At 40.8% G+C, this 16,379-nt stretch overlaps 1 pseudogene; it reads right to left on the minus strand.

Moving 5' to 3' along the window:
- Positions 1-8,411: 8,411 nt before the first annotated feature.
- On the minus strand, positions 8,412-12,432 carry LOC123405626 (annotated as a pseudogene).
- Between the last annotated feature and the right edge of the window lie 3,947 nt (positions 12,433-16,379).

Below are 16,379 nucleotides of genomic sequence, written 5' to 3' on the forward strand. Positions count from 1 at the left end.
ATCATTTCACCCACATAGCATGTGCTAAAAAGTTGAGACAGTTGCAGCAAAAACTGGATGCACTTTGTCTACAAATCGGGCAATCTCTTGAAAGTATCAGGGTTTCTTACGGAAACGCATCTGTTACAAAAGGGATTTCATTTTTTAGCTTATTTGAACTCAAGAATTTTTGTGTGTTCAAAACGCACCATTCAAGGACACATCATCAATTTTCAACACTTTCTGAGTTCATTTGGTATTTTTCATGCATTTACTAATTTTTTTTAGCTAAATGGACCACAAATTGAAAAGCGCTACAAATGAACTCTGAATAGGTTGAAAGTTGGCATGGTATCAACATTTCACCGAAATAGCATGTGCTAAAAAGTTGAGTGGGTTGCGGCAAAAATTGGTTGCACTTCGCGTACAAATCGGACAATCTCTTGCGAAGTATCAGGGTTACTTACGAAAATTCATCTGTTACAAAGGGATTTCATTTTTCTGAACTTATTTGAACTCAAGACTTTTTGTATGTGTAAAATGCACCATTCAAGGCCTCATCATCAAAATTCAACACTTTCTGAGTTCATTTGGTATTTTTCATGTATTTAATGATTTTTTTGAGCTAAATGGCCCAAAAATTGAAAAGCAGAACAAATGAACTGTGAATAGGTTGAAAGTTGGCATGGTATCATCATTTCACCCACATAGCATGTGCTAAAAAGTTGAGAGGGTAGCGGCAAAAACTGGATGCACTTCGTGTACAAATCGTAAATTCGCTTTCGAAGTATTAGGGTTTCTTACGAAAACTCATCTGTTACAAAAGGGATTTCATTTTTTTGAATTTATTTGAACTCAAGACTTTTTATGTGTTCAAAATGCACCATTCAAGGCCACATCATCAATTTTCAACACTTTCTGAGTTCATTTGTTATTTTTCATGCATTTACTGATTTTTTGAGCTAAATGACCGAGAAATTGAAATTTACCTTTCACCCCGGTTGTTTCCTCAAACCGGCACTAAAGGGAGTATTTCGTGTCTTGTTTTTAGGGCAGGAAGAAGAGACCTTTAGTCCCGGTGGGTGCCACCAACCGACACGAAAGTTCATATTTCGTGTCGGTTGGTGGCACAAACCGGGACTAAGGGCCTGTGCCTGCCACAACCGCGGTGTGGTTGGATGTTTAGTCCCGCCTCGCTAGCCGAGAGAGCCTGGGAGTTGTTTATAACCGCTGGTGCGCTGACCCTCTCGAGCTCATCTCAACTGCAGGCTTCCGGGCCTAATTTGTCTCTGCGTGTGGGTGTATTGGGCCTTTTGCGGGTCTGTATCGTGGCCCAACTCTTTGGTTGGGTTTCTAGTCGTATTCACGCCGTCGTGGCCTAGTAGGTTGCATTTTAAAAAAAATCTAGTTTTTTTTGTTTCGTTTTTCACTTTATTTATTTTATTTTGTGAATAACTTTACTAAAAAAATCGATTTTTGAGTGACTCATTTCCTGTTATTTAATATTACTGTTTTTTATCTTAATATTTAATTTGGTAGATTTAGGTTATTTTAAATGAGTGTTTTAATCAAAAATAGATGTGTTAAAAAAGGGATTTTATTTTTTATAACTTATTTGAACTCTAGACTTTTTGTATATATATGTGGTCAAAATGCATGATATCATGAAAAGTAGGAGATGAAGTTAGAAATGGCTAAACCATTCAAATTTGGAAACTGTAATGGCACAAACAAAAACTAGACATATATAAATTGGTCCAAGCAGTACATAATAATACTCGTCCAAACAGTACATAGTAATAGCCAACATAGATAGATATAAAAGTGTTCGCCGTTGTGAACACTACTCGTCTGAATCGTCTGAATCAGAATGTGCCCAACCTGGTGTGAGTTGACGCTGGCCATAGTAGATGACTCGAATCTTGCGGTACAACTCGTATGAAACGTATGCATCTTTTGCTGCATATTGAATGTTGATAGGGTCAAGTGGGGTCCTCTCCCAAAGTCTGTGTTGAGACATTGGCAATTTTGTCTTCATATCAGCATACACTTCGTCGATCAAGGCGACTGCCATATGAGCCATCGAAGTCCTGTCAAGTCGAAGCCTGAATTTCTGTTGGAGATCAATGTGGCAATCAGGTGGTATCTCAATAACGAAGTTGTGCCTTGATACGTCTCCATCGTATCTACTTTTCCAAACTCTTTTGCCCTTGTTTGGACTCAAATTTGGATGATTTGAATGGAACTAACCTGGACTGACGTTGTTTTTAGCGGAATTGCCTTGGTGTTGTTTTTGTGCAGAAATGAAAGTTCTCAGAACGTCCTGAAAATTTATGGAGAATATTTCTGGAAAATATGAAAAATACCTACGCAAAGATCCACTGGAGGGGATGGGCCAGTGGGCCACAAGCCCTGTAGCCGCCACCCCTGGTGGCGGCTAGCAAGCTTGTGGGGCCCACGTGGCTCTGCCGCCCCCAATCTCAGCTCTATAAATTCACTTTCGTCCCAGAAAAAATAAAAAGAGAAGATTTCGTCGCGTTTACGATTAGGAGGCGCCGCCACGTCCTGTTCTTCATCTGGATGGCAGATCTAGAGTCCGTTTTGGGCTCCGGAGAGGGGAAATCGTCGCCATAGTCATCATCAACCTTCTTCCCTCTCCAATTCCATGAAGCTCTTCATCGTTCGTGAGTAATCTATTCGTAGGATCGCTGGGCGGTGATGAGTAGGATGAGATCTATCATGTAATCGAGTTAGTTTTGACAGAGATTGATCCCTAGTATCCACTATGTTCTGAGATTGATGTTGCTACTACTTTGCCATGCTTAATGCTTGTCACTAGGGCCCGAGTGCCATGATTTCAGATCTGAAATTATTATGTTGTCACCAATATATGTGTGTTTAAATCCGATCTTGCAAGTTGTAGTTACCTACTATGTGTTATGATCTGGCAACCCCAGAGTGACAATAACCGGAACCACTCCCGGTGATGACCATAGTTTGAGGAGTTCATGTGTTCACCAAGTGCTAATGCGTTGGTCGGTTCTTTATTAAAAGGAGAACCGTAATATCCCGTAGTTTCCTTTTGGACCCCGCTGCCACGGGAGGGATGGACAATAGATGTCATGCAAGTTCTTTTCCCTAAGCACGTATGACGACACACGGAATGCATGCCTACATCACATTGACGAACGGGAGCTAGCCACATATCTCTCCGTGTTATAACTATTGCATGATTAATATCATCCAAACAAATCACTGACCCATTGCCTACGAGTTTGTCCCACTGCTGCTGCTACTTGTCTTGCTCTGCTGTTACTACTGTCGCTTGCTACTGTTGCTACTTGCTACTGCTGTCACTACTGCTGTTCCTTGCCACTGCCGTTACTCGTTACACTGCTGCTACCCGCTACAATTTTGGTTCGCTGGTCGTTGACGGGAACAGACAATTTCCATCAACGGGCAACTTCTGGTGCCATTGATACAATCGTTAGGAATAGTGTGCGGTCAACAGATCGTTTCTGACACCGGTGTTATCATACTACTTTGCTGCTGACACTTTGCTTGCAGATACTAATCTTTCAGGTGTGGTTGAATCTGACACATTCATCTGCTAATACTTGAGAGTATCCTCTCACCTCCTATTGGCGTATCAACAAATTTGGGTTGAATACTCTATCCTCGAAAACTTCCTCGATCCCATGCGCTGGTGGGCCGTCAACAACATTCTTCTAGTTTCGTTGCGGGGGAGTGCTAGCAGCATTCTTCTGGTGCTGTTGCAGGGGAAGGTCTGTTGTCACAGAGTCAGCATTTTTCTGGCGCCGTTGCCGGGGAGGTATTGCTATATTCTCTGAGTCACTTGGGATTTATATCTGCTGATCACTATGAAGAATATGAAGGATCCAAAATCCAAACTCTTGCCCTCAACTAGGAGGGGAGGTAAGGAACTGCCATCTAGCTCTGCACTTGATTCACCTTCAGTTATGAGTAAGTTTGCGACATCACCTCGTGCTAGAAATCTTGATATGTCGCCTGTGCTTGATGATGCTTATGATGTTACTGCTAGAGATACTATGCGTGATACTGCTTTGCCTGATACTGCTAGAGATGCTATGCCTGATACTGCTTTGCATGATATTTCTAGAGATGCTATGCCTAATACTTTTGATGATGCTATGCGTGATACTATGACTGATACTGCTAGAGATGTTATGCCTGATGATGCTAGAGATGCTATGCTTGATACTGCTAGAGATACTACTTTGCCTGATATTCCACTAGGGGTGTTCCTTGATGCTCATATTGCTAGAGTTACTGCCAACGCTCGTGATGCTTCTGAAACTGCCGATACTATTGAGATAGAACTTGCTTTTGCTCCTGCTAGATCTAGCTCTCCTAGATAAGAATTGCTTGATATACCTGAGGGTTATGTTATGGAGGGAGCGATAGCTGAGGATTTTCTTGCGTGTAAGGATGCCTATGACGCTGAGAAATTACTTCTCAAGTGGAAGGAAAAAATCTTTGAAAGCTAGGATGAAATACGACCCGAAGTTTGCCACTTCACCTATGTTTATCACCGATAAGGATTATGAATTCTCTGTCGACCCTAAGATAATCTCTCTAGTCGAATATGATCCTTTCCACGGTTATGAGTCTGAGACGGTCGTAGCCCATCTTACCAAATTACACGATATAGGCACCCTTTTCACTAGTGAGGAGAAGATGCGCCACTACTATATCCTTAAGTTGTTTCCTTTCTCTCTAAAGGATGACGCTAAAGCCTGGTTCACCTCTCTTTCTCCTGGATGTGTGAGTAGTCCCCAGGATATATTGTTACTATAGCAAACTTGAATTCCATCTATATTGATGATGGGCTACTGTATTCTCACTTTTCCATGGCTAGTACCCCCCGATACTAACCATAGTTTCATCAAAACAAGCAACCAACTCAACAAAAACAGAATCTGTCAAAAATAGACCACTCTGTAGCAATCTGTATACTTCGTATACTTCTGGTATCTCAAAAAATCTGAAACATTACTACGGCCTGGGGAAAAAGCATATCAATCAGAAGCAAAAAGAATCAACTCAAAAGCTCTTCCTGAATAAAAATAAAAAAAATCATCTCGTGAGCGAAAAGTTTCTGTCTTTTTCCAGCAGGATCAAACAACCATTACCAAGACTAGTCATAAAGGTTTTGCTTGGCTCAAACACAAAAAGAAACACAAAAAACACAATCACAACAGAATTATGAAAGTGCGGACGCAACAAAACAGAAAGAAAAAGATAATTTCATTGGGTTGCCTCCCAACAAGCGCTATTGTTTAACGCCCTTAGCTAGGCATAGGAGCGATAGAATCACGTATCGTTGTCTTTGGTGCTCAAACCATAAGTGGCCCTCATCACAGATTCATAAGGTAATCTTATTTTCTTTCTAGGAAAGTGTTCCATGCCCTTCCTTAAAGGAAATTGAAATCTAATATTCCCTTCCTTCATATCGATGATAGCACCAATAGTCCTTAGGAAAGGTCTACCAAGAATAATAGGGCATGTAGGATTGCAATCAATGTCAAGCACAATGAAATCCACAGGTACATAGTTCCTATTTGCAATAATAAGAACATCATTGATCCTTCCCATGGGTTTCCACTACAAGGAATATGCTAATACACGACGCTATTTTTTCGTCGGTACATCATCACGGTTTTTAATTTACGACGATCTCACGACGAAAAACCAAGCGTCGAAAACGGAGCGTCACAAATGAACAGCAGCGACGTTTTGATCAAAATCGTCGTAACTTTTACGATGATTCCTGGGTCGTCGTAACCTTTACGACGATCCTAAATCGTCGTTGGCAATCAAACCCAATCCTACGTGGTAGTCCTACGTGGCAAAATTACGACGAAATCTAAACGTCATGGTTGAAATCAGCCCAACCCATTTGATCACATGGGCTGGTCCAATTCGGTGCTTTACGTGGGCCGAGCCCATTAAAATAGCCCATTGTGTAATTTTTTTCGTATGCTTTGATTACCTACACGGGCCTGGGCCAACAATTCGGCCTTTTTAATTTCTAAACCATAGCTTTTTACTATCCATTTCTTTTTTGGGCCTCAACCTTTTTTACGCATTTCTATTTATATTTTAGCCTTAATTGCTGCCAATAGATTCAGTTCCTCTTTTCAAAGCCCAAATAAATTTTGTTCAATAGACATTTCGACCAATTCTAGATTTGGCCCATGCCTATTTTTACCAAATAAAATTTATATCATCAACATAAAACCAGCCCAGATTCAATGCCAACGTATTTTCCAATTAGGATAGTATTATAAGAATATGTACATAACTCCCAACATTTGAATTTTGTTTGCATGCAAATATACATCAAATTTTCAGCAAAATCAGCACTACATCCAAATTCCAAGAAAATTCAGCATTAAAAGAATATCTTGAGATCCGAGAGTGTGCATGCATGCCTAGATCATGCATGCCTTGCTTTCTTCTGACTTCTTCGTCATAGTGCTCGCGACGAAACATGAATGAAGGCCATCATCTGAATGTTATAAAATAGAATGATTAGAAACAAAAGAAAAGCACATCTGACAATATGTTAAGTTGTATGCAGTCTGTACACAAATAAAAATAGAAGAACAAAAACGATGCGTAGTTATCGGTGATACTAGTGATTGCGAAAAATCTGTAAATACATTATATTAGTGACAAACATCATCATAAAGATAACAATGGGGATACATGTATGCACCAAAATGAGAAGTTATTTTGTATTTGAGAAACAGAAAATAGTTCAACATTGCAAACCTTGTTGTTCTACAACGTTTGGAATTAATTTGTTCATTAGAATGTTCAGTTTCTCCATATAACGTGGGTTTATTTTCAGATAAAATGACGCAAGTATTTTTCTAGTAATTGTAGTTGAAATCAATCGCATGTTCCAAAATGTTGTTAGGCTACAATACGACGAAGAAATCAACAGAATGGAATAAATTATGGGGACCAACTCATATAACACAAATTAATTAAAAACTTTAAAATGCTACATATATGGGATTCTGCTGTTCCTTTTCACCACTACAGGTGACTAGCAATGTTGGCAGTTGGTGGGGCAAATTATTTATTTTTTCAACGGTCATTTAAGAATTTTTTGCAGTTTTCAATCAAAATATTTAAGACTTTGTAAGCTTGCATTGCTGTTTGCTATGCCTGGAGCTACAAGAAACAATGGATGAATGGAAAGAATGGACCTGCAAAGTAGTATCTGGAATGTGTCTGCACTATGAACTGATAGGTAGACTTGTGGCTGCTCATAAAGTGATGCCCCCAATGTTCAGTCACCTGACAGTAAGCAACTATTTAATACGAAGATGCCAATATACAGGTTACTCCGTCAAATTACACACCTCAGGTTCAGGAAACATACTTGCCTAATAAGGTGGATTTCAACCAATTTTTGTGAATCTAATAAAGCTCGCATGGTAATCAGAATTGTAACAGACAATTAAAACACAAACTAGTCATTAACTAGTACTTGGCCAAATACAGTAGTTTCCTAAATCATGAACTAGTTACTAACTATATTTAGCTAAATACAGTATGTTCTTGAGAAGGCTAGTCGTGAATAACACAGGTAGTCCAAAATCAATTGTGTGTAGAGGTGAACTTATCTTCTTATTTGAATGTAAGAAGTTCTCTAGTTTAAGTTCCCAATGGATGACACCATTTTTATGGCACATTTGCCACAGTATAATAGCAAGAATACATGTCAGATATCATAAAACTATCCAATATTGGAAGAAACACTGGTGGAACAAAAAGATGGACTCAAGTTAAGAATAAATGATGGAAGACTAAGTAGTTTTCAATGACATGACAAATTACAGAATACTTAGAGAAGCATGTACATATTTTGTACCTCCCGAGTTCAACATGGCAATGCTATAGGACAGTAAGGCAATAGACTGGAACTCAGATTGCTCTACACAAATATATTAACAGTCCAAACTGGACCTAAACAGGTAGTTATATACTTATATGTACATAGCACATCATTTTCAGCTCTGCATTACTGATAATAAATTGGAATTCTGACCACCAGTAACATCGTAAACCATGTATGTCGGCACTCCTAACAGCTATTGGATGTCTAAACTGAACTACTGCGTCCCTAAACCTGGAATCATATAGATAGACGGGTTGTTGAAGTTTCATATAGATTTTTGTGCCTGCAAATTACACACCACAATCGCGTAGTGTTTCTCAAACAAATACTATATCTGGCAAGTGCCGATACTGAACAAAGATACTGATGATATTCATTTTTGGCTCCTAAGAATCTCAGAATAAGATTAACAGCGACGCGGGCACCAGGACCCAGGACACCAAAATTATGTACCCTTGAATGAACACAGAAAAAGTTAGAAGCAAGTCAAGCAGCATTCGACCCTACCACGATAAATGTGACGAAATATCCACATGTTGTGATGCAAACCTTGCACGATAAGCTCCTGGTTAGGAGGCTGCATCGAGTAATCCTACAAGTTCCAAGGACATAACATATGTATGAGCTGAAGCACTCACGAAGAGTAACCAAGTAGATAAAAGAAAATGTGGACAAGATTCTGATATATACCAGCTGTGGGAACAGCTTCCCTGTGGCTCTTCGCGGCACCGAGAAACCGCCGTGCGTGCTCGTATCGCTCGCGGTCAAGTTCTTGCAGAAATACTCGGCCGGGTGCTTGCTCTTGGCATTGCTGCCGAGAGACTGGATCGGGAACACGTCGGTTTCCTGAAATTCACAGAATCTTTGAATCAGGTGACAGTTTTATTACACTTTCAGTGAACAATGTAGAAAAATTCAGCTCAGCTTGCACTGAATTTTTTCACCAAGTTCCATTTCTTGACAGTACTTACAGAGTTTACTGGTTGCAGCGTCATCTATGCATACACCTCATTAGTATCCTTGTCAGCCTGTGCAAACCCCAAATAAGAAATCCAGCATTTATCAGGGATAATGTTAATGCATAAGGCCACTAACTCCTAATCCATCTGTAGATGAACCGTGTGCGCTTACATGCATGGTGATGTTGTGGACTTGGCACAACAGCTGCGACGGCAGGCTCGGGTAGTTGGGGATGCGGGAGTTGGGCGTCTTCTTGGTGGTGGTCGCGACCTGCCAGATCAAGAAAAACCTCAACAATCCATGCATGAAGTCAAGTGAAGTGATCTAAACCAGATGAACGGAGCAGGAATGTTGGTGCGGTAGAAGGATGCAGATGGGGACCTGCTCGCTGTGGCCTTGTGGAAAGTAGTAGACGAGGCTCCCGCGCTGCGGCAGGCAGACGAGCGGGCCAGCGCAGGCGTGCCAGAGCTCCGAGTTGATCACCTTCTTGGCGCCCTGCGCCTCCCACTGCTCCTTGGCCTGGTTGAGGTGGCGACGGCAATGCTTGGCCGCGGATGGGTCGCCGTGGTCTTCATACACATTAGAATCACTACTCATCAAGCACGACTATAAAACTAACAAAAACTTAGCTGGAATCATCAAATAAACTGATGTACGGACCAAGCGTTAACTTGTGTGTAGTTCTACACACCTATACGTCTCATAGAAAATATTCTGACCAAATATACTAACATGGGTGCAGCCAAGGGTGAAGCATCGGTGGACATATGATGAGTTCAGCATATGCTTATGTTAGCAACATGATACACTTAGCCTATTCTTCATTTTTTCGCTACAGAATTCAACATTGAGGGCCTGCACGTGCTCACAATGTCACGCCTTCTAGGATTCACATACTTCCTTTTGCTTTTAGCTTTGCGTACCACACTCACAGTTTACAAAACCACTTTTCCTGCATGTATCAATATTCAGACTGCTTACGAAACCACTGATTTTCAAAGATGGAATACTTGATAAAATGTTTATTCATCAACTGCTAGGAGTGATACATTGAGAATTCTCACATAAAAAATATTAGATATATACTGATCAGTTCAGATTTCAGCCACTACTTCCAGATTTTTTAGCACTGAAAATCGACATACCTTCGCATCCACCTAGGATCTTTAGGGTCCATCTCGCCCACCAACTGCTCCGACGCCGGCGGTGAACCCTGCTATCCAACATCCACCGTGCCATCCAGCGGACAGATCTTGCCATCCACGCTTAATGCGAGCATTAGCAAATGTTGATGACCGGATACCGTTGCCTGGACTTGATAATGTACGGGCTGACTAAGGATATCAAACCGCTGTCCTGGGTGTACATGGCTGCTGCTAGCTCCTCCATTCCTAGCCTTGTTTTTCACAACTTTGATTATGCATTGCAGCTGCTCATACAAACTACTCCCTGCAAGTGTTTTTTTACAGTAAGAAATTTGGTTAAGATGCAATGGGACAGATTTTTGCACATAATTAAGGTGGAATGTGTGTACAAGTTTTAACTAGCTTTAACAACAACACCAACCCTTTTCTTTGGCCAAAGCAACATGTTCAGGTTTTTTAAACTGAAGCAGCATGTCAGTACATCAGCTTTGACAAACAAAAATGGTATGATGAGTGTAGGTGAAGAAACTTAACTCGCCAAAAAGAAAACTATTTCAGACACTAACTAGAACAGAACAAAAATCATTATTGGGTGCATCTACACCATAACCAGGGCAAGAATAAAGACATGCGAGCACTTGCCACTGAAACCTAAAAGTTGACATGCCACATAGCAATCTACAAACCGTAACCTCTGTAGTACATGTATCTCCTATACCGGGAGTGAAGAAACCAAATCACAAAACATGAGAAAATATCTAATAAAACATAACAACCGAATTGGTACTTAGATGAATGACATGAAGTCATCTAATAATGACACCCATGCGCATCAGTAAAATGAGAGAGAAAGAGAAAAAAATGATGTTAGATAGTTAAGAGTTTGTGTTATGTGAGATAGTGTAGAAAACACTGATGTTTGGAAATGCACGGCTTCCAGGTTACTAAATTATATGGAAAAGTATCTTTTCACACAACCGAACACAAAAGAAAAAGAGGAGAATGGGCCAAAGCAAAGAACCTCCATTTCTTATTTACATGTTCACTAAATAACAACAAAATTTCACCTTGTGTTCTCACCATCACAATAGAATAATCCGAATGGGAGCAGTGCACATATCATAATATAGATGGCATGATTACATGAGACTATGTGAGCCCACCTTTATTCAACAACCATATGCTACGAGGTGGCACTGGGAGAAGCGGATTCAGCTTGTGGCAATACGCAAATAGTTTTGCAAGGTACCTAGAAAGAGAGGAGCATACTCATCATCTGTTCTAGAATAAGAATTCAGAAATGGTTAATCGTGGATTGGGCTTTTTTGGTGTTCACTGGTTCTGTGGAATATAGTTAATTTTATGTAAGCTCCTTTGATTATATTAATAAGTTTCAGAAAGACTCTCCTATACTAATATCCTAAAAATATGCACAATTGCAATATAACTAGTTTGTGTGGTTTACTTTATTTAGGAAATAAATCAGAAGAGAACATTGGGAGTAGACGAGTAGTGAATGTTCAATATGAGTAAAACTAAGATCCTGGTTTCCTGTATTTACCAAATAAATTATCTAGCGAACAATTGGAGTAGGCAATGTTCAATATGAGTAAGTAAAGCTAAGATTGAGTTACCGAGAGTACATGTAATCTTCAATGCAACCAGCAAACCCAACACTCACAATTTTCGAGTAATTTCAAGATTAAAATAGTCACCTAGACCATGATTCTAAGCAATTCCATGACTTAAACAATCAGTAGACCGAGATAAGGGAACTCACCTCACCTAATCTCCTGGCATCGCACTTGCTTGATGCCCACGTGCACCCGTTGCTTGAAGCCCTCGTATGGATGCTGATGGATGCCCCCGCACCACAGCTGATTTTTGTTGAGTGGCTACAAAATTGTTCCTGCGCCGCCACCGTCGGTTGCCCTAGGCCCTAGTCCAGCTGCGGTTGATTCGTCTCGTGGGCGTCGCAGCTAGTTGCCCTCGTGTCGTCGGACGGCCGATCCCCCTACCATCCATCATCCCAGATCCATCCCCAAATAAATCACAACACACATCAAACCCCGGGGTTGTCCAAATTAGGGAGCTAACCAGAGGCATGGGGCACGACACTTGAGAGAGGGGATCTCACCTGAGAGGGCCCTCGTTCCTCGATCCGGGCCGCTGCTGCCGGCCGTCGACTTCGGGGATGGCGGCGAGCTGGGGTCGTCGAGTTGACAACGGCGCGACGAGGAGAAGGCAGGGCAGGGACGGGGCCGCCCGGGGAAGAGAGGAAGGACTGGGCGGTTCGGATGGTGGAGGAGCTGCAGGGGGCGGAGAGCGGTCGGCGGGCGGGCGGGAGGGCGCAGCTCCGGCGGGGGAGAAGAGGAACAGGGCCGTGGACATGGAGGGGGGTGTGGGGAGAGGAAAGGGAACCAGATGAGTTGGACATGGAGACGACCCACCTCTCACCGAACGATGAATGAAAAAGGCACGGGGGTTGGGCGAAAATTTTGGCCGCGCACGCGGCGTGCCGTTTTGGCGCGTGGAATTTCAGGAAATTTTTGGGAGGAAAATTTTCCTTCTTTTTGATAAGAATTGGAGGGAAGTTTTGATAGTTATTTTTTAATAGTTTTTAGGGAAATGATGGTAATCATCCGGCGGATCGGACATTTTCCATCCGCCACCTCGTGCGCACGACATGTGTCTCGTGCGCTCGGCCGCAACTATGAAGTCAATGGCGGGCGGTGCCGGTGAGAATCTAGATTGCAACATCGTTATTTTTTTCCTGAAACATTACATGTGTTGCAAAACTTATTTCTGCAACAACACTTGTGTTGCAAAAAAGAGAAAATTGGGAAAAAAATCTGCAATTTGACTTTTTGTTGCAAAAAAATTATCTACTATAGCAGAAAAGAAAATCTATAACAAACACTCAGTTGCAAAATATTTATGCAACCAGACTTTTGTTGTAGAGAAAGAATTCTACATATCTTTACGCAACACGATCTTTTGGTGTGGAAAATATTATATAACAAGGAAAACTCTTCCCATCAGCCGGTCGATTTCTACGATCGCATAGTACAAGTAGGGCGTAATGACAAGTTTCTGCAATTTCGTCTCTGTTTCAAAAGCCTCGTGAGTCATTTTTTAACCCGTCAGCCGGATGATGTAGCATCGTGATTGTTTCCGCAACTGAAGCGTTGTTTCAGGATTTTGTGTGGTGGACAGATGCGACCGAGCTGGTGATCGAACGGTGCACACATATGCATCGGACGGTTAAAAAGGTGGTGGATGGTTTCTACAAATCCATCGGTAGATGCGTAGCAGTCCCCTAGTTTTTATGCAAAATATTACAATCTTAAAATGTAGGCCTGTTTAACAGATCACAAACCAGCCCATTAGCAAGCATGGAGGATAAAATACCAGCCTAATATAAAAGTAAGTTGAAAAAAATAGCCCAACAGAAAAGTGGTATAAAAAAACAGTTCAATACGTGGATGATGTGGGATAGAATGGACCCACGAGTGACATGTCAACATAGTTAGAACATGTTATGACATTTTTATAATCATCGTAAAAGTTATGACGATCTCATCTTATGCGGTTACGACGTTTTTGACTCACATCGTCGTAATTTATATGTAGATTTGATCCCCTCAAACGGTTTACGACAATCTCGAATGAAATCGTCATAGATTTATGACGAATTCATCAAGGACATCTTAAATAATGTCATGTATGAGCATATTTCTGGTAGTGTTCCTGATAGTAAAATCAGCAAGATGCAAATAAAGAGAACACTCTTCAATCTCATTAAAACCCAGAATATCACATAAAGACTTTGGAATCGCAGAAACACTAGCACCCAAATCACACAAAGCATTGCACTCATAGTTTTTGATTTTGATTTTGATGGTAGGTTCCCACTCATCATGAAGCTTTCTAGGGATATATACTTCCAATTCAAGTTTCTCTTGAAGAGCTTTTATCATAGCTTCGACGATATGATCGGTAAAGGCTTTGTTTTGGCTATAAGCGTGTGGAGAGTTCAACATGGATTGCATCAAAGAAATGCATTCAATCAAGGAGAAACTATCATAATTGAATTCCTTGAAATCCACAGTAGTAATTTCATTACTACTCAAAATTTTAACGTCTTCTACTCCACTTTTAATGCTTTTAGCATCAAGATAGATGGACTCTGAATCCTTGGGTCACTTTTCAACCAAAGTGGATTCATATCCAGCCCCATAATCATTAGGTTTGACACAAGAAAACAAAGATTCAATGGGAGTCACACCAAGCACTTTAAGATCTTCGTGATTCTCATCACGAGAACACGCCTTTTTAAGCCATTCATGTCTAGCACAAATTTGGGCGATTATTTCTTGGCTCTCAATCATGGAAACACGCATAGATTTAAAATTTTCATCCATGTTGATTTTGGGAGGAGCACATCTAACTTTCAAAGCATCAACATCACAAGAAATCCTATCAACGCTCTTAGCCAAATCGTCAATTTTGAGTAGTTTTTCCTCTATGGACGCATTGAAAATCTTTTGAGAGTTGATGAACTATTTGATATTACTCTCTAGATCAGAGGGTAATCTATTGTAATTTCCATGAGTATTGTTGTAGGAGTTGCCAAAGTTATTAGAGGAGTTACTAGGAAAAGGCCTAGGAACATAGTTTCCTCTAAAAGCGTTGTTGTTGCCAAAGTTATTCCTACCAACAAAATTAACGTCCAAGCTAGCGTTGCCACTCTCAATCAAAGAAGACAAGGGCATATCATTAGGATCCAAAGGAGCACTTCTACTAGCAACCAAATTCATTAAGTCATCCATCTTAGCACTCTACGAGTTAATTTCTTCTATAGCGTGTACCTTCTTACTAGTAGGTGACCTTTTAGTGTGCCACTGAGAGTAGTTCGTCATGATGTTGTCTAAGAGCTTTGTGGCTTCTCCGAATGTGATTTCCATGAACGTTCCACCTGAGGTGGAGTCCAAGATATTTCTAGAAGAGAAATTCAAGCCAGCGTAAAAGATTTGGATAATCATCCAAAGACTCAAGCCATGAGCGGGATAATTTGAAATCATTAATTTCATTCTCTCCCAAGCTTGTGCAACATGTTCATGATCAAGTTGCTTGAAATTCATGATATCATTACAGAGAGAGATGATCTTAGCCAGCGGAAAATACTTGGATATATAAGCATCTTTGCACTTATCCCAAGAATCGATACTATTTTTGGGCAAAGAAGAAAACCAAGTTTTTGCGCGATCTCGCAACGAGAAAGGAAAAAGCTTCAATTTAATCACGTCATTATCCACATCTTTTTTCTTTTTCATATCGCAAAGCTCAATGAAGGTATTGATATGGGATGCGGCATCTTCACTAGGAAGGCCAGAGAATTGCTCTTTCATAACAAGATTCAGCAAAGCGGCATTGATTTCGTATGACTCCGCACTAGTGGCGGGTGCAATCGGAGTACTAATAAAATCATTATTATTAGTATTCGAGAAGTCACAAAGTTTTTTGTTTTCGTTCATGGTGACTTCAGCAAGCAAGCAAGCACACGAGAAAACTAAGAGCAGGCGAGAAAAAGGGCGAACGAAAAGGCAAACAAAAAGGCAAATTGGTGAAGTGGGGAAGAGGAAAACGAGAGGCAACTGGCAAACAAAGTAAATGCAAGAGATGAGTTTGCGACACCTACTTGGATGAGTTCTTGACTTGATCTTCCTCCCCGGCAACGGTGCCAGAAATTCTTCTACTACGACAACAAAAGTCCTTCCCTAGCACTTGTTGGAATTATGCCCTAGAGGCAATAATAAATATAGTTGTTATTATAATTCCTGTATCAAGATAATCGTTTATTATCCATGCTATAATTGTATTGAATGAAGACTTATATACATGTGTGGATACATAGTCAAAACACTGTCCCTAGCAAGCCTCTAGTTGGCTAGCCAGTTGATCAAAGATAGTCAGGGTCTTCTGATTATATACAAGGTGTTGTTGCTTGATAACTGGATCACGTCATTAGGAGAATCACATGATGGACTGGACCCGAACTAATAGACGTAGCATGTTGATCGTGTCATTTTGTTGCTACTGTTTTCTGCGTGTCAAGTATTTGTTCCTATGACCATGAGATCATATAACTCACTGACACCGGAGGAATGCTTTGTGTGTATCAAACGTCGCAACGTAACTGGGTGACAATAAAGATACTCTACAGGTATCTCCGAAGGTGTTCGTTGAGTTAGTATGGATCGAGACTGGGATTTGTCACTCCGTGTGATGGAGAGGTATCTCGGGGCCCACTCGGTAATACAACATCACACACAAGC

The sequence above is a fragment of the Hordeum vulgare genome, chromosome 6H, assembly GCF_904849725.1.
Source record: "Hordeum vulgare subsp. vulgare chromosome 6H, MorexV3_pseudomolecules_assembly, whole genome shotgun sequence".
In the NCBI taxonomy this organism is placed as follows: Eukaryota; Viridiplantae; Streptophyta; class Magnoliopsida; order Poales; family Poaceae; genus Hordeum; species Hordeum vulgare.